This window comes from Anomaloglossus baeobatrachus, chromosome 3 (genome assembly GCF_048569485.1).
Source record: "Anomaloglossus baeobatrachus isolate aAnoBae1 chromosome 3, aAnoBae1.hap1, whole genome shotgun sequence".
In the NCBI taxonomy this organism is placed as follows: domain Eukaryota; kingdom Metazoa; phylum Chordata; class Amphibia; order Anura; family Aromobatidae; genus Anomaloglossus; species Anomaloglossus baeobatrachus.
In genome coordinates this window covers 433858943-433882069 of record NC_134355.1, presented here as the reverse complement: position 1 = coordinate 433882069, position 23127 = coordinate 433858943, and positions in this window count along the sequence as shown.

Here is a 23127-nt window from a genome sequence, read left to right as displayed (position 1 = left end):
GAAACAGCGGATGAAGGTTAGCTGTATGCCGGAGTCCACACAGCTCACACGTGGACGAAGGCAGAACAGTAAAAACGGGCTGCTGGTCGCAGGCAGCGATTGTACGAACTGTACGGGACAGCTAACACCCACGCTGTACCGCATATGGATGTCGCAGCAGCCACCATACAGCCGCAGTGACTAGACTGCAGTACGCCAGAAACCACCATTCCACTCTCCACCACGCGGAAGGCCGTCCGCAAATAGACTCTATTTCCCGCTAAAATAGTCTGCGGCCAAGTGCACAATGTCTGTCAGCCGAGCGTCTTCCCTGAAGACAAGGTCACGGGCAAGCTCTACTAAATCCTCAATTAGGGAGTTTGCTGCCGTCGCCCGCGCTGAGGCCGAAGCAGCTAAAGTGAGGTCCTCCTTCGCTGAACGGGAAATGCAACTCAAACTAAAACAGACAGAGAGTGCACGTCTGCAATCAGAACAAGAAGCAGAAAATGCACGTCTGCAATCAGAACAAGAAGCAGAGAATGCACGTCTGCAACTGTCTTTAGAAAGACTTGCCGTAGAAAAGGAGACAGCGGCCGCAATAGCCAAGGCAGAGTTCCTGGAAGCGGCAGAGCAACCCGAAGGAAGACGTAGCAATGTTCTTGGGCTGGACCTAAACCAGCAGGATCCAGCACAGCGCGTCGCAGAATACGTCTACCAATACTCCAGGATAGATGACAGCTGAGATGTGCTTCACCGAACAGACTACGCAGACGGCCAGCCATCCAACCTCGAATTACACCGCTTCAAGCAAGAGAGTGTACAGCACGAGGAGGTTCACCAAAACTACTATTCCACAGAGCGGAAGGTACAACCACCATTTTACCACAAAGAGACACCTTTCTCTCCGGGGAGGTACTATGCTGACTTTCCGAAGGCGGAAACACCCTACAGGTATGGTGATACACCACACAATAGACACGACCATACACCGGCTCGCACCAGCACTGACCAAGCCACCATGGACTTTGCAAAGTTCTTTGCTCGTCGAGATCTGGTCACAAAAGGACTAAAGTTCAATGATCGTGCCGAGAACTATAGGTCGTGGCGAGCTTCGTTCCAGAACACCATAAGAGGTTTGCACCTTTCTTGTAGTGAGGAGTTAGACCTCCTGGTAAAATGGCTTGGTAGTGAATCGGTAGAACACGCCAAAAGACTAAGAGACATTAACATTAAAAACCCACCCAAAGGTCTACACTTGGTGTGGAAGAGACTTGATGAATGCTATGGGTCCATAGAAGTTATTGAAAATGCTCTGTTTAAAAGAATTGATGACTTCCCTAAGATAGGACCCAAAGGCTTTCAAAGGCTAAGAGAGCTAAGCGATCTGTTAGTAGAGTTACAGGTTGCCCAAGAGGAAGGAGATTTGCCCGGATTGGCATTCTTGGATACCGCTAGGGGTGTCAATCCGATAGTGCAAAAACTTCCTTACAATCTACAAGAAAAGTGGGTCTCACACGGTTCACGGTATAAGCAAACACATAACGCGCCATTCCCTCCTTTTGCTGTATTTGTAGATTTTGTAGCTCAGCAAGCTAAAATCAGAAATGACCCTAGTTTTGATTTTACTCTGTCATGTACCACCGCCCCCGGTGTCAAACCCAGTAGGACACCCGTGGCGGTCCACAAAACTAACATTGTCTCCTCAGGTCCTGCTCACAAAGAGAGTAAGCATCCTCCAGAAGAGAACAAACCCCAGGATATCAGTAAACAGTGTCCTTTACACCAGAAACCACATCCTCTACTAAAATGCAGAGCCTTCAGGGAGAAGTCTCTAGAGGATCGCAAAGGCTTCCTCAAGGAACACAACATCTGCTTCAAATGCTGTGCTGCAACATCGCACATGGCCAGGAACTGCGAAGCTAGCGTAAAATGTGCAGAATGTGACAGCACGGATCACAATACAGCCTTACACCCTGGACCACCTACACGAGTGTTGCCGCAAGCAGAAGAACACGATGGAAAACAGAAGAACACTGATGAAGACACCACGGTGGTTACCTCTCAATGTACGGAGATCTGTAAAGGACTCACAGGAGGAAGGTCCTGTTCGAAAATCTGCCTTGTCAGAGTCTACCCAGCAGGCCGCAGGGATAAAGCAATTAAGATCTATGTGATCTTGGACGATCAGAGCAACAGGTCTCTTGCCAAGTCCATCTTCTTCAGCAGTTTCAACATTGCAGGCCCCGGTTCTCCCTACTCCTTGAAGACATGTTCAGGTACCGTTGAGACGGCGGGCAGGAAGGCAAGCGGGTACAAGGTGGAATCCATAGATGGCCAGACCTGCCTTTCATTACCTACCATACTGGAGTGCAACCAGATTCCTGACAATAGGTCCGAGATACCTTCACCAGAGGTAGCAGCTCATCACCCCCATCTGAAGCGTATAGCTCACCTGATTCCAGAACTGGACTCAGAGGCTCCAATAGCCTTACTCCTTGGAAGAGACATGCTACACGTGCATAAGGCTAGAGAGTCCATTAACGGCTTCCAGAACGCTCCATATGCGCAGACACTTGACCTAGGATGGGTCGTAATAGGAGACGTCTGTCTAGGAGGAGCACACAAGCCAGCCTCAGTCAATAGTATGCTCACCAACACACTAGAAAATGGACGTCCGTCTTTCTTCCGACCATGTCACAACAGTCTGTTGGTAAAGGAATTACCAAGCAGTACTCCTCTGCCATGTCTTTTCGCAGTCCCTTCCAACGAAGACCACGCTTGTGAGGGCGAACAAGACCACATAGGCTGTACAGTCTTGCACAGGACCAAAGAGGACAACAAAACGGCAATGTCCATAGAAGACAGGATGTTCTTGGACATCATGGACCAAGAAATAACCAAAGACAAGTCGAACAGCTGGGTGGCACCCTTACCATTCCGACCACGGAGACAACGCCTACCCAACAACAGGGAACTGGTCTACAGTCGATTTATCTGCCTCAGACACAAGCTCAAGAAGTCTCCCGAGATGAGAGAACATTTCTTTACCTTCATGGAGAAGATATTCCGAAATAACCATGCAGAGATCGCACCTACACTACGAGACTCTGAGGAACGCTGGTACTTACCCATCTTCGGAGTGTGCCATCCTAAAAAGCCAGGCCAAATAAGAGTGGTGTTCGACTCAAGTGCCAAGTGCGAAGACGTCTCGTTGAATGATGTGCTATTATCTGGCCCGGACCTCAACAACAGACTCCTGGAAGTTCTACTCTGTTTCCGCAGAGATACGGTGGCATTTATGGCTGACATCCAACAGATGTTTCACTGCTTTCTCGTCAAAAAGGAACACAGAAACTACCTGAGGTTCTTCTGATACCATGACAACGACCCAGATAAAGACATCATAGAGTACCGGATGAGGGTACACATCTTCGGGAATAGTCCTTCCCCCGCAGTGGCTATCTACGGTCTCAGGAATTCCGCCAAAGAAGGTGAAGAGAAGTACGGGTCGGATGTCAGATCCTTTGTGGAAAAGGATTTCTACGTAGACGACTGCTTGAAATCCACACCCACAAACGAGGCAGCAATCAGTCTTCTAAAAAGAGCTCAAGAAATGCTCGCTCAGTCCAACTTAAGGTTGCATAAGATTGCATCCAATAGCCAAGAACTGATGGAAGCCTTTCCCTCTCAAGACTATTCCAGTGATCTGAAGGCCATAGACCTGAGCATCGACTCTCTTCCCATGCAACGGAGCCTAGGACTACTTTGGGACTTGAAGACAGATGCCTTCACCTTTCAGATCAACAAAGAAGAAAAATCCTTCACACGTAGAGGTGTCCTTTCCTTTGTGAATAGTTTGTACGATCCTCTGGGATTCGTAGCTCCAGTTACCGTCCAAGGTAAAATGATGCTAAGAGACTTCACCCAAGAGACATCTGATTGGGATGATACACTTCCTGCAGAAAAGGCACACCTGTGGGCAGAGTGGAGGAAGTCTCTCGAGGCCTTGACCGATCTTCATGTGAACCGACCGTACGCTCCTGTGCCATCCACAGAAGTCAAATCTCAAAGACTTTGTATCTTCTGCGATGCATCAGTTAAAGCAATCGCAGCGGTAGTATACCTTAAAACCACCAATGTGAATGAACAGATCCATATTGGGTTCGTCATGAGTCGGACAAAACTGGCGCCACTCCGTGAACACACGATACCTAGACTGGAACTCTGTGCTGCCGTCCTTGCAGTTGAGCTGGCTGAACTTATCTCAGATGGAATGAATCAGGAGATCAAAGATGCAGAGTTCTACACTGACAGCAAGGTGGTACTAGGATACATCTGCAACGAAACACGACGCTTCTACGTCTACGTCAGCAACCGGGTGTTGACAATAAGAAGATCAACTTGCCCTGATCAGTGGCATTACGTATCTACTCATCACAATCCCGCCGACCATGCGACTAGATCCGTTGCACCAAGTCACCTTAAGGACACTACATGGTTCACAGGCCCTGCCTTCCTTTACCGGACAACATCCTACATCAGCAGGCCCGATACATTCGAACTGGTGGATCTAGATGTCGACGACGACCTTCGACCTCAAGTGTCAGCTCTTCATACAGTGGTTTCAGAACGTCACCTCGGATCTCATCGGTTCAGTAGATTCTCAACCTGGAACTCACTTGTTAGGGCCATCGCCTTTTTACTACACGTGACTCAGTTTTACAAGTCCGAACTACCAACAAATCAGAGATGCAGTAAAGGTTGGCATCACTGCAAGCATGCGTTTACTGCTCCCAACCTAGAGAAAGCCAAGATTACAATACTCCATGTTGTACAAAATGAAGCCTACAACAAGGAAATAGACAATCTCGACAAAGGACTACCCATTCCTAGAGACAGTGCGTTGAGGAAACTCAACCCGTTCATTGACAAAGATGGGCTGCTGAAAATAGGTGGCCGCATTCAAGAAGCTAAGGTAGAAGTCTCAGAGAAACACCCGGTAATAATTCCCGGACGTCATCACGTCACAACCTTGCTCATTCAACATCATCACATCTTGGTGAGACATCAAGGTCGTTTGTTTACTGAAGGGAGTCTACGAGCGGCTGGACTATGGATAGTCGGAGCGAAGAGAAGCGCGAGCAAACTCATCTTCAACTGCATTACGTGTCGCAAACTTCGTGGCGTGTTTCAAAACCAGAAGATGGCCAATCTTCCACCTGACAGACTCAGTACTGAACCCTCCTTCACCAACGTTGGACTGGATGTGGTCGGCCCCTGGTCCGTAGCTACAAGACGCACTAGGAAGGTCCATGCCGAAGCAAAGTGTTGGGCAGTTCTATTCACCTGTTTGTCTGTCAGAGCTGTTCATATCGAAGTAATAGAATCTATGGACACTTCAAGTTTCATAAATGCACTTCGACGCTTCATCGCTATCAGAGGCCCTGTGAAGCACATTCGTTCTGATAGAGGCACGAACTTTATTGGAACAGCAAGAGAACTCCAAATCCCTTCCAATCTAGACATTACAAATGTAGAGAGGTACCTAGGTGAGCAAGGATGCACCTGGACCTTCAACCTGCCACATTCTTCGCACATGGGAGGCACCTGGGAAAGAATGATAGGAATTGCACGCAAGATTCTAGATTCTATCCTCTTGCAAGCAAACACCAGACTTACCCACGAAAGCTTGACTACGTTCTTGGCCGAAGTTACAGCTATCATGAATGCTAGGCTATTGACAGCTCTTTCTGGAGATTCTGCAGACTGAACGGTTCTTACTCCTGTCATGTTACTTACACAGAAAACCTGTGTCCCAGGAGCTCCACCTGGAGAATTCACCGAGAAAGACCTCTACAGAAGACAATGGAGGCAAGTACAAAACGTGTCCAATGCCTTTTGGGACAGATGGAGGAAACAATATCTCTCCACTCTGCAAACCAGAACAAAATGGCAGAAACACCATCCAAACATCAGACTTGGCGATGTGGTACTTGTAAAGGACAGTCAATCACACCGAAATGAGTGGCCACTCGGCCTAGTCACCAAACCCTTTCCCAGCAAGGATGGGAGAGTACGCAAGGTAGAGATCAGAGTGAGCAAGCTCGGAGAGAACAAACTGTTCACCAGACCAGTCACTGAACTTGTGTTGTTGTTATCCCCTCAGGAGTCCAATAGTGGCATTGGTTAACGCCAAGTGGGGAGTGTTCTGTCTCCTATTCATTAAATAGGATAAGGGTAATATCGTTTGTTGCCCACAAGAGGTCACTGTTGGCTTTCTTATGTTTTCCTCATACATCTCCATAGTATTTCTGTGGGTTGGAGCCTGTTGCTTTAAGGAAGAGATACTTCCTTGAACCGCCCTTTTTATCCCTGCCCTTCCTGAGTTGGAGACCAGATGTCTTGGTGCCTCCATAGGATTCAGAGGTGCTATTAGCTGGCTCCAGTTCCTTTTCTTCAATCGTTCCTCCTGACTAGTGGATCCCGGTAGGAATCATTGTGCTAAACTACATATTTATGTTAGAATATGTGTACAGTTGTTATGTAGGCACTGTGAAGTAACAGTGGCTCTACTCAGATTACATAGGCTGTGATACATGCAGAGCAGGTGTAGGGCAGCTTCAGCAGTGTAAATGTTGTATTCAGTCATATGCATTGCTCTCTATGTTATGCAGATTCTGTAAATACCAGTACTACTATGTATGTCATTCTGTTATTTGTGATATGCCTGTACTGATTTGGATTTGTATCTTTTGTTATAGTTTTTACCAATCAATCATCCATTTCTTATGATCATCCACTTATCCATCATCATTTAATAAATAAAGACTTAAAGGCAACACAGTCTGTTTATTGAAACAGCGGATGAAGGTTAGCTGTATGCCGGAGTCCACACAGCTCACACGTGGACGAAGGCAGAACAATCTGGACTAACCTCCATGTCTGGGCAGCTAGGACTCCTGGTATAAGGATTGTGAACACAGCCTGGTTTATAGGGCGGAGTGCTCAGTCAGAAAAAAACTCACTGCAAATATTTCAAAAGACTGACCTGCACATCCTACAAGTGTGTATAGGTGCCAGCTGAAAAAACCTAGCAAATACAAAATGGATACAGCCGCACACTAAATGCCATCAATGTATAAGGGAACTCTGGTACTGCATTACTGCTATATGAAAAAATGAGATTTTTAGTTTATGAATTGGCCAATGCATGTAAGCCCGGAAACCAAACGGCAAGGTAAATCTCAATATTCCGGATCCCTATCTAAAATGCCACTATCTAGGTTAAAAACATCCTTGTCTGGGCAGCTAGACTAAAAATCTAACTTGAAATGCCACTATCTGGACTAACCTCCATGTCTGGGCAGCTAGGACTCCTGGTATAAGGATTGTGAACACAGCCTGGTTTATAGGGCGGAGTGCTCAGTCAGAAAAAAACTCACTGCAAATATTTCAAAAGACTGACCTGCACATCTTACAAGTGTGTATAGGTGCCAGCTGAAAAAACCTAGCAAATATTATATTATTCCCTTATACATTGATGGCATTTAGTGTGCGGCTGTATCCATTTTGTATTTGACAGGGAAAGTGACAGACACAGATAAAGAGACAGAGACAGACACAGGGAAACAGACAGGGAAAGAGACAAACAAAGAAAGGTAAAGAGACAGACACAGGGAAAGAGACAGAGGGAAAGAGGGAAAGAGACAGACAGGGAAAGAGAGGGAAAGAGACAGACAGGGAAAGAGACGGAAAGAGAAAGACAGGGAAAGTGACAGAGATAGATAGACAGACAGGGAAAGAGATAGATAGACAGACAGGGAAAGAGATTGAGACAGACGGAGAAAGAGACAGAGACAGTCAGAGACAGACAGGGAAAGAGATAGACAGACAAAGAGATAGAGAGAGAGACAGAGAGATATATACAGAGGGGGAGACAGACAGAGAATGGGAGAGAAACAGAGAGACAGTTACTATCCCGGGCGTTAATACATTCTATTTATACATTCTATCCCGGGAATGTTAATACATTCTATTTTGTTAACAACAATTATTAACCCGGGCGAAGCCGGGTAGTACAGCTAGTCTACTATATAAAGCTGAATGTGTGTATGTATGTGTGTATGTGTGTATGTCCGGGATTGGCATCTCCACTGTCGCAGCTACAGCCACAAAATTTTGCACACTCACACGTCTGGACCCCGAGAGCGTCATAGGCTATGTTTTGAGGGGAAATTTTAACCCCGCTCTTTACAGTTATTCACCAAAAAACCTGCCTCCATTAAAGCAAATGGAGTCTCTTTGTGTCTGTCTCTTACCCTGTCTATGTTTGTTTCTTACCCTGTCTGTGTCTGCCTCTTTCCATGTCTGTGTCTGTCTCTTTCCCTGGCTGCATTGTGACACGCCAACATTCCATATAAGGGCGTGGCTGCGCATTCTTCTGAAGTTCTGGCTGCACAGACTCAGACAGGGAAAGAGGCAGACAAAGAGACAGAGACAGGGAAAGACAGAGGGAAAGAGACAGACAGGGAAAGAGAGGGAAAGAGACAGACAGGGAAAGTGACAGAGATAGATAGACAGGGAAAGAGATTGAGACAGATGGAGAAAAAGACAGAGACAGTCAGAAAGACAGGGAAAGAGACAGACAGACAAAGAGATAGAGAGACAGAGATGTATACAGAGGGGGAGACAGACATTATAATTACATTTATATCTATTTGTTTTGTGTTTTTTGAGTGAAGAATACATTTTTGTTAATACACTCTATTTTGTTAACAGTAGTTACTAATAGAGTTGAGCGCGGTTCGCGGTTCGAGGTTTTCCAGTTCGCGGCTCGAGTGATTTTGGGGGCTATTCTAGATAGAACTAGAACTCGAGCTTTTTGCTAAAGCTCGATAGTTCTAGATACGTTCGAGAACGGTTCTAGCAGCAAAAATACAATCTAATTACTAGCTGGCTTTCCGCTGTAATAGTGTAAGTCACTCTGTGACTCACACTATTATGAAATTTCAGTGTATAGTGTGCGGGAACAGGGCATTCAGATCACTGCTGTTTGTATAATGGCGATCGCCATTTTTTTTTTTTCTTTGTCTTCCTTCCCTAAGCGCGCGCGTGTAGTGGGGCGGGCCAGCATGTCAGCCAATCCCAGATACACACACAGCTAAGTGGACTTTTAGCCAGAGAAGCAACGGCATGTGTGATAGGATGTCCATGTCACATGTCCCTGCATTATAAAAACGGACATTTTCCTCCAGCACGCCATTATCTGCTTTCTGCGTCCTTGGTGTCAGTCACCGCTGTCGCAGCGCCTATCTCCGATACTGCTGTGTACGCTCTATACACAGCGCTGTACAGAATAAGGATAGCACTTTCTATCAGTCCTTTTAAGGGCTAATACCGGCAGGGTCAGAGCCATAGGTGACAGGTCCGTGAAAACAGAGTTTAACAGCTACACAAGATGACAGCGTCTGTGTAGCTAAGGTCAGGGATTTCCTCGCTGCATTTCCCCATTAGGAGGGATAGAAAAGCAGGCTTCCTTTCCTCTACCCAGAGACCCACAACCCTGCCACTGTACCCTCCTGCCCTTTGCACACTCAAACTCATTGTTACTAAGCCATTATACTAGCAAACACTGAGTGAACTTAGTGGCATCTTAAACATGGCTGTTGGACTTCTGTATTGTCCCACTAGTGCAAAGATATTTGCAGCACGTCTGCCTGCATTGCACACTCAAACTCATTGTTACTAAGCCATTATACTAGCAAACATTGAGTGAACTTAGTGGCATCATAAAAGTGGCTGTTGGACTTCTGTATTGTCCCACTAGTGCAAAGATATTTGCAGCACGTCTGCCTGCATTGCACACTCAAACTCATTGTTACTAAGCCATTATACTAGCAAACACTGAGTGAACTTAGTGGCATCCTAAACGTGGCTGTTGGACTTCTGTATTGTCCCACTAGTGCAAAGATATTTGCAGCACGTCTGCCTGCATTGCACACTCAAACTCATTGTTACTAAGCCATTATACTAGCAAACACTGAGTGAACTTAGTGGCATCCTAAACGTGGCTGTTGGACTTCTGTATTGTCCCACTAGTGCAAAGATATTTGCAGCACGTCTGCCTGCATTGCACACTCAAACTCATTGTTACTAAGCCATTATACTAGCAAACACTGAGTGAACTTAGTGGCATCCTAAACGTGGCTGTTGGACTTCTGTATTGTCCCACTAGTGCAAAGATATTTGCAGCACGTCTGCCTGCATTGCACACTCAAACTCATTGTTACTAAGCCATTATACTAGCAAACACTGAGTGAACTTAGTGGCATCCTAAACGTGGCTGTTGGACTTCTGTATTGTCCCACTAATGCAAAGATATTTGCAGCACGTCTGCCTGCATTGCACACTCAAACGCAGTGTTACTAAGCCATTATACTAGCAAACACTGAGTGAACTTAGTGGCATCCTAAACGTGGCTGTTGGACTTCTGTATTGTCCCACTAATGCAAAGATATTTGCAGCATGTCTGCCTGCATTGCACACTCAAACTCATTGTTACTAAGCCATTATACTAGCAAACACTCAGTGAACTTAGTGGCATCCTAAAAGTGGCTGTTGGACTTCTGTATTGTTCCACTAGTGCAAAGATATTTGCAGCACGTCTGCCTGCATTGCACACTCAAACTCACTGTTACTAAGCCATTATACTAGCAAACACTGAGTGAACTTAGTGGCATCCTAAACGTGGCTGTTGGACTTCTGTATTGTCCCACTAGTGCAAAGATATTTGCAGCACGTCTGCCTGCATTGCACACTCAAACTCATTGTTACTAAGCCATTATACTAGCAAACACTGAGTGAACTTAGTGGCATCCTAAACGTGGCTGTTGGACTTCTGTATTGTCCCACTAGTGCAAAGATATTTGCAGCACGTCTGCCTGCATTGCACACTCAAACTCATTGTTACTAAGCCATTATACTAGCAAACACTGAGTGAACTTAGTGGCATCCTAAACGTGGCTGTTGGACTTCTGTATTGTCCCACTAGTGCAAAGATATTTGCAGCACGTCTGCCTGCATTGCACACTCAAACTCATTGTTACTAAGCCATTATACTAGCAAACACTGAGTGAACTTAGTGGCATCCTAAAAGTGGCTGTTGGACTTCTGTATTGTCCCACTAGTGCAAAGATATTTGCAGCACGTCTGCCTGCATTGCACACTCAAACTCATTGTTACTAAGCCATTATACTAGCAAACACTGAGTGAACTTAGTGGCATCCTAAACGTGGCTGTTGGACTTCTGTATTGTCCCACTAGTGCAAAGATATTTGCAGCACGTCTGCCTGCATTGCACACTCAAACTTATTGTTACTAAGCCATAATACTAGCAAACACTGAGTGAACTTAGTGGCATCCTAAACGTGGCTGTTGGACTTCTGTATTGTCCCACTAATGCAAAGATATTTGCAGCACGTCTGCCTGCATTGCAAACTCAAACTCATTGTTACTAAGCCATTATACTAGCAAACACTGAGTGAACTTAGTGGCATCCTAAAAGTGGCTGTTGGACTTCTGTATTGTCCCACTAGTGCAAAGATATTTGCAGCACGTCTACCTGCATTGCACACTCAAACTCATTGTTACTAAGTCATTATACTAGCAAACACTGAGTGAACTTAGTGGCATCCTAAAAGTGGCTGTTGGACTTCTGTATTGTCCCACTAGTGCAAAGATATTTGCAGCACGTCTGCCTGCATTGCACACTCAAACTCATTGTTACTAAGCCATTATACTAGCAAACACTGAGTGAACTTAGTGGCATCCTAAACATGGCTGTTGGACTTCTGTATTGTCCCACTAGTGCAAAGATATTTGCAGCACGTCTGCCTGCATTGCACACTCAAACTCATTGTTACTAAGCCATTATACTAGCAAACACTGAGTGAACTTAGTGGCATCATAAAAGTGGCTGTTGGACTTCTGTATTGTCCCACTAGTGCAAAGATATTTGCAGCACGTCTGCCTGCATTGCACACTCAAACTCATTGTTACTAAGCCATTATACTAGCAAACACTGAGTGAACTTAGTGGCATCCTAAACGTGGCTGTTGGACTTCTGTATTGTCCCACTAGTGCAAAGATATTTGCAGCACGTCTGCCTGCATTGCACACTCAAACTCATTGTTACTAAGCCATAATACTAGCAAACACTGAGGGAACTTAGTGGCATCCTAAACGTGGCTGTTGGACTTCTGTATTGTCCCACTAATGCAAAGATCTTTGCAGCACGTCTGCCTGCATTGCACACTCAAACTCATTGTTACTAAGCCATTATACTAGCAAACACTGAGTGAACTTAGTGGCATCCTAAAAGTGGCTGTTGGACTTCTGTATTGTCCCACTAATGCAAAGATCTTTGCAGCACGTCTGCCTGCATTGCACACTCAAACTCATTGTTACTAAGTCATTATACTAGCAAACACTGAGTGAACTTAGTGGCATCCTAAAAGTGGCTGTTGGACTTCTGTAGTGTCCCACTAGTGCAAAGATATTTGCAGCACGTCTGCCTGCATTGCACACTCAAACTCATTGTTACTAAGCCATTATACTAGCAAACACTGAGTGAACTTAGTGGCATCATAAAAGTGGCTGTTGGACTTCTGTATTGTCCCACTAGTGCAAAGATATTTGCAGCACGTCTGCCTGCATTGCACACTCAAACTCATTGTTACTAAGCCATTATACTAGCAAACACTGAGTGAACTTAGTGGCATCCTAAACGTGGCTGTTGGACTTCTGTATTGTCCCACTAGTGCAAAGATATTTGCAGCACGTCTGCCTGCATTGCACACTCAAACTCATTGTTACTAAGCCATTATACTAGCAAACACTGAGTGAACTTAGTGGCATCCTAAACGTGGCTGTTGGACTTCTGTATTGTCCCACTAGTGCAAATATATTTGCAGCACGTCTGCCTGCATTGCACACTCAAACTCATTGTTACTAAGCCATAATACTAGCAAACACTGAGGGAACTTAGTGGCATCCTAAACGTGGCTGTTGGACTTCTGTATTGTCCCACTAATGCAAAGATATTTGCAGCACGTCTGCCTGCATTGCACACTCAAACTCATTGTTACTAAGCCATTATACTAGCAAACACTCAGTGAACTTAGTGGCATCCTAAAAGTGGCTGTTGGACTTCTGTATTGTCCCACTAGTGCAAAGATATTTGCAGCACGTCTACCTGCATTGCACACTCAAACTCATTGTTACTAAGTCATTATACTAGCAAACACTGAGTGAACTTAGTGGCATCCTAAAAGTGGCTGTTGGACTTCTGTATTGTCCCACTAGTGCAAAGATATTTGCAGCACGTCTGCCTGCATTGCACACTCAAACTCATTGTTACTAAGCCATTATACTAGCAAACACTGAGTGAACTTAGTGGCATCATAAAAGTGGCTGTTGGACTTCTGTATTGTCCCACTAGTGCAAAGATATTTGCAGCACGTCTGCCTGCATTGCACACTCAAACTCATTGTTACTAAGCCATTATACTAGCAAACACTGAGTGAACTTAGTGGCATCCTAAACGTGGCTGTTGGACTTTTGTATTGTCCCACTAGTGCAAAGATATTTGCAGCATGTCTGCCTGCATTGCACACTCAAACTCATTGTTACTAAGCCATTATACTAGCAAACACTGAGTGAACTTAGTGGCATCCTAAAAGTGGCTGTTGGACTTCTGTATTGTCCCACTAGTGCAAAGATATTTGCAGCACGTCTGCCTGCATTGCACACTCAAACTCATTGTTACTAAGACATTATAATACCAAAAATTGAGTAAACTTAGTGGCATACAAGAAGTGGCTGTTGTACTCCATTAGTGCCCCACTGGTGCAAATCTATGTGCAGCACCTCTGCATGACACCCTCCTGCTCTGTTTTTAATAAGCTATAATGATAGCAAAAAATGCTGCCATTTAGTGGCATACAAGAACTGGCTGTTGTATTTCATTATTGTCCCACTGGTGCCAAGCTATTTCTAGCACCTGTGCAGGACACCCTCCTGCCCTGTTTTTAATAAGCTATAATGATAGCAAAAAATGCTGCCATTTAGTGGCATACAAGAACTGGCTGTTGGACTTCCATTAGTGTCCCACTGGTGCAAATCTATTTGCAGCACCTCTGCATGACACCCTCATGCACATTTTGCTACGCTAATTTTATAGCAAACTCAGGGAATTCCTTGCTGCATTTGATCATTCGGAGGGATAGAAAGTGAGGCTTCCTTTATCTTTTCCTTCTGTTCATAGACAGCATCTCCAAGTCCACACCCGAAGAGCAATTTCTCCTCCACGTCTAAGTGTGGAGAGGCAGCTAGTGCGCATGCGTGTGCCGATTTACCCTAGCCGCAGCCTAACTACAGTGTTTCGCCTAGTGAGTATGCTCAGCCTGACTGTGCCATTCCTGAGGCTAAGTCTTCATTTTGGGATACAGCGCATGCTCCCACACTTAGTGCGAAAAGCCTCTTTGCACAGGTACTTGCACTCCGTGCCGGGTCTAAGTCCTGTGTTGTGCCTAGACACCATGCTGAAGCTGATAGTCTTTTTTCGGAGACTGTATTTCATGCTACTGAGCATGCTCAGGCACTTACTGCATCAGAGACTAGGTCCAGTAATGAACTCTTTGGCACTGCCCCTGATGTGGGGGGCCCATATAGACCACAGGGCATCAGGTGTCCTGACGATGTGGCCAGGCCACTCCCAAATGGCTTGCAGAGGCCCGCCCCTATGACTTGTCACCGCATTATTGATGGTCAGACGATGACTGGTGAGGTGTTTGTGTCGTGGCAGCCATGAGGTCATTATTGAAGTTGCGGTTCCAAATAGGACGCTAGTTATGCCACTCATGACGTGTCACTCTGTTTTTGTCTTCAGGAGGTGCATTGTGGTCCACCCTGGTTTGGGGCGGACCCAGGTTATAAAACGGGCTGGAGCCAACAAGGAGGTGCGCAGTCTTCTATTATGCTCCGAAAGAGCACACCTCCATGTGTTGAACCCATTGGGGCTTTAGGCCAGAGGTAGGCAGGGATAGGGCGTCGATAAAGGCCGCCACCACAGTTGGTAACGCAGAACGGTTAAGACCAGCTCCTGTACTACAAGTCCTGCTTGTGCAGCCCAGTGGCATTAACAGGCCTGCTGCTGCTGATGCGCCTGCTGTCCACGGGTGTGGCCCCAATGCACATGGTCAGCGTACTCAATGGCCCCTGTGATGTTAACAGGGAGTTCCTGGGCTGGGTGGGCGTGTGGACCCTGTGACGCTAACAGGGCTCCCAGTCTCCAGATCCCAGTGGCGTCTAACTCGGTTCAGGCAACTATTAGTTTCATAGCCACACACATCTGTATCCTCCACCTAACCTTCCAGTTGCCAACCTCTCCTTTTCCATCTGGGAGCACGGTGGACATTGACTGCTGATGGGGATATATACCTTTCTGTGTGAAAAGATGAACCATCTGGTCCTGGGTCTCCTCAAGACGTTACCACTAGAAGAGCGGAACCTGTGGCCAGAAAAGCTGCCTGACCTGGTCGATATGTACAAAACCATCCCTTCCAGCTCGACCAAATGTACACCAGCGTACCTGATGAGAGCTCGGCCAGGCCGGCTGCCAGTAGACCTAGAAATGGGTTTGGAAGCTCCAGAGGCCCTTCCTTCGACTGTTGGATGGGACACTCGGCGGAGAGCGCAGTACCGACAGGTCCAGAAGTACGTGGAAAGGAACCTGTGTCGGAGCCGGGAACAGCAAGAACAGTATTTCAACAAGCGGGCTAAAGCTGGCCCCTTTAAACCTGGAGATGTAGTGCTGAAACGAAAAAGAAGAACCCATAAGCTCGACGACCAGTGGGAAAAGACCCCGTATGTCATACAACCCACTGAATGGGAGAATGAGAAGGCCTACCAGATTAGTCGTGACCAGGGGAAAACTTTGGCCACGGTGTCCAGGGACCACCTGAAGAGGTGCCCATCGCCGTTGAAGATAGCAGCTGAAGTTCCAACCCCCAGACCAACCGGGGAGAAGGAGAAAGAGGTAATTCACACAGTAATGGGTGATTTCCCAGCGGACTGGCCAACACAGAATGGCGCGGTGCTCATTCCGGTGATAATGTTCCCACAACCCGTGGAGGAAAAGGAGACGGAAGTACCCGCCAGTGAACCAGTGCCCAGGGCTGCACCTGTACCCAGTCCCCCTGAGTCTCCGCCGGCCCCACACCATAGACGGGAAGAGGAGCTGACTGTCTCTTCTGTCCCCTTGACCTCCACTGATAGTATTGGGCCCAGGAGGTCCACACGCCCCAACCTAGGCCAACCCCCGCTTAGGTACAGGGAAACTACCATTTAGGGGTGTTATATGCTAAGAGTGTAAGAATGTGATTGAATGATACCAATGAACCGTGACTGTAACCTGATTGTCCATTTGATTATCCCGGCCGTTGCCGGCAACGTTGTCCCCGGAGGGACCCTTTGTGTTCTACAACCGGCATGAACTGCTCATGGACAAGGCCGAGAACTTGCAGGCCACCCATGAACTAGTGGGTTTGTAAATAAGTTGGGGTTGTTTTCCGTCAGTGCCGCCTCCGGAGAGGCAGATTGGAGGAAGGGCTCGCAGCGGAGCAGGCTGGGGCCCGGACACCACTGGGACCGGTGGCCATTCTCCGGGGGTCAGGGGTCCCCCAAGGACGTGGGGCCCCCTGAAGTGACATTCGGGTGCGAGTCACCGTACCCGTTCCCGCTCGGGCAGCCTGGAACCTGGACGGGGGTCAAGGGGTGCTGCCCACTTCTTAGGGGCAGCATCAGGGCTAGGTTGCTTGGGTGGGAGAGCGGAAGACATCCGTCCGTCCGTCTGTTATTAAAAATGTTTATGTGTGCAACGTTGAAGTGCCCTTACAAGAAATGCTTATGTTTGAAAATGTTACATGTTATTAATATTTTTACAGTTGAAAAGAAAAATAAAACCGATGATGGACGGGCAGCCCGTGGACGGTCTGCATTTTACCAAGGGGGAATGTGGCGCTCTGGCCTAGCCAGGTCGTCACAGATGACACACTAACACACCCCACCCCCACTAGACAGGGACAACAGCCAAACAAAAACCCTTGTTGCCTCCCTCCAGTGACTGATGTCCACACCAGGTGGGGTGGAGCTAAGCGGTTGGCTCCACCCACCGAGGAGTTCACAGGCCTGGAGGCGGGAAAAGTGTCAGAACAGTTTAGGAGGTTGAAGTGAGAGGAGCAAACACTTGGATGTCTGGGTTGTGGCCCAGGCACTAACAGCAAGGTTGGCAGACGGTGGTGGCCGTCTGCAGGAGTGGTGGAGCAACGCGGAACCGTAGGACCGGGGACGTGCGACGGTCCGCCGGTACCGACCGGGGAGCGAAGTGAAGCCAGCACACACAGGCAGGGCCATCGGACCCCGACCAGGCTTGGAGCCGCCGACAATAGTCAGATCCGAATGCGACTGGAACCCCAGGGGTTTCACAACAGCCAAAGTCCCGATTGAAGGCAACCGCCCACACCGTGAGGGTATACAGCTACCGCCTAAGGCTAGAGACCCAAGGGCCAGCGTCTGCGGGCAAACGGGCTCCTCCGGTACCCATACACCGGGGAGCGGACTATCGCTGGGAATCCACAGTAGTCAGAAAAGAACATCAAGGTGCAGGGAAAGACAGCCGCCATCACCTGTCCGGGGAGAGACACTGCAGCCGGCTGCGGGACCCGTCCATCCAACCGTTTGGTTTACTGAGGACTTTGTACCTTTCTTGCTGAGTGAGTACACCCGTGCCATCCGGCACCGCGCCGCGCTGTCCCTGCAATCCTGCACGTCACCAACCCTGCCTCCCCGTCACGTCATCGGGCCCCAGGACCACCGACCCCTACCCACGGAGGGGGAAAACAACATCCCAGCTGCTCCCTACCATCGCTCCCGGGATCCCCGTCATCAGCAGCGGTGGTGCCCATCTTCACCACGACCCATGAGTGGCGTCACGGACTAAATCCCCCAAACCAACTACCCCTTTCACTCACGGGCGAGGAGCGCCGCTCGAGTCCCCGGATCCGGCCCACCGCTCGAGCCACCGAGTAGCCGCAACAGCGCCGGACCCGAGCGTTAGCAAGAGCGCAGCAGCGACGGCGTCCTCCCCGCCCACGACACGTCACATGGCAGGCGGCCAATAGAAGCGGAGGGGCGGAGATGAGCGGGACGTAAACCCTCCCACCCACCTCCTTCCCACCACATAGCCGCAGGACGCAGTTAGGAGATATTCCTCGCTCCTGTGGCTTCACACACAGCAATGTGTGCTGCCGCAGGAACGAGGAACAACATCGTAACATCAGTCCTTCCGAAATTATGGAAATGACCGACGCTACACCGATGATACGATTTCAATGCTTTTGCGCTCGTTAATCGTATCAAAAACGATTTACACACTTCGATATCGACAGCGACGCCGGATGTGCGTCACTTTCGATTTGACCCCACCTGCGATGTCGTAATGTGCAAAGTACCCCTTAGTGGCTGTTGTCCTGGTAACTGGGAATTCCCCAGGCTGTCTGGCTTCCTGTGTTGTATAACTATCTGACTCATGGGCTGGGGATTGTGTAAAGGGTGCTTTACACGCTGCGACATCGCTAGCGATAGCTAGCGATAGCACCTGCCCCCGTCGTTCCTACGACATTTGGTGATCGCTGCCGTAGTGAACATTATCGCTACGGCAGCGTCACACGCACATACCTGGTCAGCGACGTCGCTGTGACCGCCGAACAATCCCTCCTTCAAGGGGGAGGTGCGTTCGGCATCATAGCGACGTCACTGCGGCATCACTAAACAACCGCCCAATAGCAGAGGAGGGGCGGAGATGAGAGGCCGGAACATGCCGCCCACCTCCTTCCTTCCTCATTGCCGGTGGACGCAGGTAAAGAGATGTTCGTCGTTCCTGCAGTGTTACACATAGCGATGTGTGATGCCGCAGGAACGACGAACAACATCGTATCTGTGGCAGCAACAATATTGAGGAAATGAATGACGTGTCAACGAGCAACGATTTTTCACGTTTTTGCGCTCATTGATCATCGCTCATTGGTGTCACACGCTGCGATGTCGCTAACGGCGCCGGATGTGCATCACTAACGACGTGACCCCGACGATATATCGTTAGCGATGTCGCAGCGTGTAAAGCACCCTTAAGTGAAACAAACACCAGCAATTAACCTCCTCTTATGCAGATGAACATTTCACCTTAAGTTAGATGCAATACACTGTGGCGACCAAGCCTCAGGGGTGCCACACAATCAACTGACTTTGACTCAAGATCCATTTATTAATAAAAAATAAAGCAGAACCTAAAATCTGATGTACAGTAAAGGGTGCTTTACACGCTGCGACATCGCTAGCGATAGCTAGCAATGTCATGCACGATAGCACCCGCCCCCGTCGCTCGGGTGACATTTGGTGCTCGCTGCCGTAACGAACATTATCATTACGGCAGCGTCACACGCACATACCTTGACAGCAATGCCGCTATGACCGCCGAACAATCCCTCCTTTAAGGGGGAGAGGCGTTCGACGTCACTGCGGCATTACTAAGCGGCTGGCCAATAGAAGCGGAGGGGCGGAGATGAGCAGGACGTAACATCCCGCCCACCTCCTTCCTTCCGCATTGCCGGTGAATGCAGGTAAGGAGATGTTCGTCGTTCCTGCGGTGTCACACATAGCAATGTGTGCTGCCGCAGGAACGACGAGCAACTTCGTACCTGTGGCAGCAGCGATATAAAGGAAAGGAGCGACGTGTCAACGATCACCATTTTTGAACGATTTTGCGCCCACATCAGCGTACGCCGGCAACCCAGCCGACACATACCCTCGCATTGCTGGGGTTGCTGGCGTACGCTGGTGTGGGCTCCCGTGCGAGCGGGGGGCGGGGTACGCTGGTAACCATGGTTACCAGCGTACACCGGCTCCCAGGTGAGCGCATCAAGGTCCTGCAGCGGCGGAACACACACACACGCACACACATAAGAACAGACACACACATCAGATCACACTCACTCTCACACACACACATCAGATCGCATCCACACACTCACAACTTCCAGTGATATCGCTTGCTTCTCGGCGGCGATACTGTGCGTGCAGTGACCTTCCAGGACCTGCCGGAGGATCACATGGCCAGAAGCATGTGGTATCTCCGGATGTTGTGAGTGTGAGCGCGTACCGTATGTGCAAAATCGTCAATGTGTATGTGCGTGTATGCGATCGGGTGTGTGCATGTATGCGATCGTTTGTGTGCGTGTATGCGATCGGGTGTGTGCGTGTATGCGATCGGGTGTGTGCGTGTATGCGATCGGGTGTGTGCGTGTATGCGATCGGGTGTGTGCGTGTATGCGATCGGGTGTGTGCGGGTATGCGATCGGGTGTGTGCGGGTATGCGATCGGGTGTGTGCGTGTCGGCAGAAGGCAGAGGAGCACTGCGTACAGCACAGCTGCTGGGACCGCACACAGGAGGGCACAGGCAGAAGTGGGGTGTGAGTGTATGCGATCACATGTGTGCGTGTATACTGTCTGATGTGTGACTGTGGAGCACGATGGGGGGTGCACAGCATGGGGGATGGAGCACGATGGGGAGTGTGCAGCATGGGGGATGGAGCATGATGGGGAGTGCGCAGCATGGGGGATGAAGCACGATGGGGGGTGCGCAGCATGGGGGATGGAGCACGATGGGGGGTGCGCAGCATGGGGGATGGAGCACAATGGGGGGTGCGCAGCATGGGGGATGGAGCACGATGGGGAGTGCGCAGCATGGGGGATGGAGCACGTTTGGGAGTGTGCAGCATGGGGGATGGAGCACGTTTGGGAGTGCGCAGCATGGGAGATGGAGCACGATGGGGAATGCGCACCATGGGGGATGGAGCACAATGGGGAGTGCGCAGCATGGGGGATGGAGCACGAGGGGGGGTGCGCAGCATGGGGGATGGAGCACGATGGGGGGTGCGCAGCATGGGTGGATGGAGCACGATGGGAGGTGCGCAGCATGGGGGATGGAGCTCGATGGGGGGTGCGCAGCATGGGGGATGGAGCACGATGGGGAGTGCGCAGCATGGGGGATGGAGCACGTTTGGGAGTGTGCAGCATGGGGGATGGAGCACGTTTGGGAGTGCGCAGCATGGGAGATGGAGCACGATGGGGAATGCGCACCATGGGGGATGGAGCACAATGGGGAGTGCGCAGCATGGGGGATGGAGCATGAGGGGGGGTGCGCAGCATGGGGGATGGAGCACGATGGGGGGTGCGCAGCATGGGTGGATGGAGCACGATGGGAGGTGCGCAGCATGGGGGATGGAGCACGATGGGGGGTGCGCAGCATGGGGGATGGAGCACGATGGGGGGTGCGCAGCATGGGGGATGGAGCACAATGGGGGGTGCACACCTCCCCCCAAAACACACACACCGCCACACACGCACTGCACAACACACCACACACACACTGGGAACCACAAACACCGCCCTACACAGACACCCACACACACAGACAACGCCGCACACACAAATATACGCACATACCGCACAACACACACATTGCACAAAACATACCTCCCACCAAAACAAACACACACACCCCACACCCACACAAACCGCGCAACACACACACATAATGCTACAGACACACAGCGCTCCACAAACAACGCAACACACACAACGCAACACACAAACAACACTGCTCCTACCCCCCGCCACACCCAGACAACACCCAGAACATGTACAGCGCCCTACACAAACACTTGGTAACTACACACAACAACATCTCTCTATATATATATATATATATATAACAAAAATCATACATTAACTACACAATACGTAAATTCTAGGATACCCGATGCGTAGAATCGGGACACCTTCTAGTTGTTATATAAATATTGGTTACTTCCAGAAAGCAGTTCCAAATGGAAATGTCAACTAAAACAAAACTGGAGAGGAGACAACAGCATCTAGAACTTTAAGAGGACTTGTCACTAGATCGAAAATGGTCACTTTTGCTTTTATTTTAATGTCATTGCTGCCATCAGATTTAATTAATTATTTTAGATATCCGTCACACGATTCCAGAGTTATTGGCTGTTTTTATCTATTACTAATTTGTATGGACTTTCCAAAGAGGTGTGGTTCACTGGCTTCTCTGGACCTTGTTTTTAGGCTGCTTTGCACAATTACCCTGTAAGCTCTTGGTAAAGTGCGCAAAAGCTAGTACTTGTGGCTGTATGACAGATTTAAGAAATGAACCACAAATGGAGTACTCAGAGGAGGAGCAGAAGGAATTAAATAAGAGCTAAAAATCTTGTCCTTAAAGGGAACCAAACATCAGGATTTTGGTATATAAGGTAAAGCCAGTGCAGTACTGGCACTATCAAGCACAGGCTGTACATATCATTAGTGGGCAGCTCGGCTGTTTAGTCTGTGAAATCCATGTTTATGAAGTTTGAAAATTCATCCACGTTTTGATTGACGTGTGCACCTCTCCAGATAATATCTGGGCGGGTTATGCACATGATTCCCGCCCCTCCTCCCTCTCTCTGGCTGTATGTAAATTTCTAATCTTCAGTTACATGGCGTCAGAGTTTGCGCCTGCGCATAGCGCTTATCTCCGGCGCCATGTTTTTGAAGCCTGCATACAGTTTTTGGTGTCTGAGAGGGCGGCGCATGCGCCCTCGGTTCTTCAGATCTCGATGTGACCGCACGCGCTCCCGTGGTCACAACAGGACTGGAGCACAGCTGATCTTACCGATTAGCTGCAGCAGACGTCTGCTACGATATCATCTGCTGCAGCTAATAGGTAAGATCAGCTGTTCTCCAGTCTTGTGACACCACGCGCACTCCTGCTGTACAATGAGATATGAAGAAGCGAGGGCGCATGCGCCGCCCTCTCAGACACCAAACATTTTATGCGGGCTTCAAAAACATGGCGCTATGCGCAGGCACAATCTCCGCCGCCGTGTAACTGAAGATTAGAAATTTACATACAGCCAGAGAGAGGGAGGAACAGGCGGCGGGGGGGTGGGAATCATTTGCATAACCCGCCCGGATATTATC